We start from the raw sequence: 1325 nt of genomic DNA, 5'->3' as shown, positions 1-1325 counted from the left end.
GGGAAATGGATGAGCACAAATACTTGGTAGTGGAACTGGCCATCCAGAGACCTCCTTAGACAAATGTGAAAATCATACCGCCTATTCAAGAATGAAGTCAGGAGTTTATTCAAACAGATTGTGAGGACTGTGCATTACTTTAATGAAACTGAAAATGACTGAAACATTAAATCCAATAACATCGTGTTGGATGACAAAGGCAATGTGAAGTTCAATGACTTTGGCATGAGCATAAGGATTTCCCAAGGGTAGTTGCTGAAGGACGTATTTGGTACCATAATTTTGTCCCTATAAAATAGTGCTTCCATGAAAATTACAATGGCTGCAAAGTAGATAGCTGGTGCTTGGGAGTCCTCATTTATATTCTACAGGGATGACAAATATCCCATTTGAAAGTATGAATTTTAACCAGATACAGGTAATTGTCATGGAGGCCACGTACATTTCTCCATTCATCTGTCTCCAAAAGAACAAAATATCATCTTGAAATGGTAAACTGCAGAGCCAAAGCAGAGGCATAGTATAGAACAAACAATGGAGATCAGCTCAACCAAATTGAGGGATATTTCCTATGTCCTGATAAGCCACTATGTAATGAGCTAAACCCTATTATTCTTGCACTCTTGTGTGACATGAGGTACAGCCTGCCTGATACACACAAATCTATATTGGACAGGACATTCGATGATATCATGGTCATCTATGTTTTGATTTTAAAAAGTCTTAAAATAGAATGACAGCAGTGAAATTAAATCAGTGCCTTCAATTGTTGCAGTGTGCCCAACTCCTGCAGATAAATAGTATGTATATATCTCACAAATATATTACATATTAAATATATGTCTAAAACTTATTTTATACAAAATTAGGGGACAGTGTTATTAGATTTATCCTTGAAAAAAAGATTAACAAAAAATTAAAGATTGCTCACTTTGGCAGCACATATACAAAAATTGGAACGATACAGAGATTAGCATGGCCCTTGTGCAAGGATGACTTGAATATTTGTGAAGCATTCCTGATTTAAAAAAATAAATAAATAAAGACAAATAGAGATCCCAGTTTGAAGTGTGAAAGTAAGTGGAAGGCCCATAAATTCAAATCCTAGTACTGGCCCATAATCATACATTGAATTAATTTTTGTATGTCTTTTATTATAAAAAAAATACTGTGCAGAGGGGTTACAATTAAATGAGTAAGGTAATTTCCTATCAAGTATATTTCCTATCAAGCATTGTTGCCTCCTCCTTTGTTTTTCCACTACCATTCCTTCTCTCCCACCTCCACGAGTATTCTCCCCACCTCCGAAGTTCTAATGTTTGTTT

At 35.5% G+C, this 1325-nt stretch overlaps 1 non-coding gene across 1 annotated transcript; it reads left to right on the top strand.

Moving 5' to 3' along the window:
- Window positions 1-923: 923 nt before the first annotated feature.
- On the top strand, window positions 924-1027 carry LOC138808553 (U6 spliceosomal RNA). The gene has a single exon (XR_011366498.1). It is a non-coding gene; the product is annotated as a U6 spliceosomal RNA (small nuclear RNA).
- Window positions 1028-1325: the final 298 nt, after the last annotated feature.

The sequence above is a fragment of the Dipodomys merriami genome, unplaced genomic scaffold (genome assembly GCF_024711535.1).
Source record: "Dipodomys merriami isolate MVZ:Mamm:240054 unplaced genomic scaffold, mDipMer1.0.p SCAF_454, whole genome shotgun sequence".
In the NCBI taxonomy this organism is placed as follows: domain Eukaryota; kingdom Metazoa; phylum Chordata; class Mammalia; order Rodentia; family Heteromyidae; genus Dipodomys; species Dipodomys merriami.
Note: the sequence above shows the minus strand (reverse complement) of the source record. Positions and strands in the feature narration are given on the sequence as shown.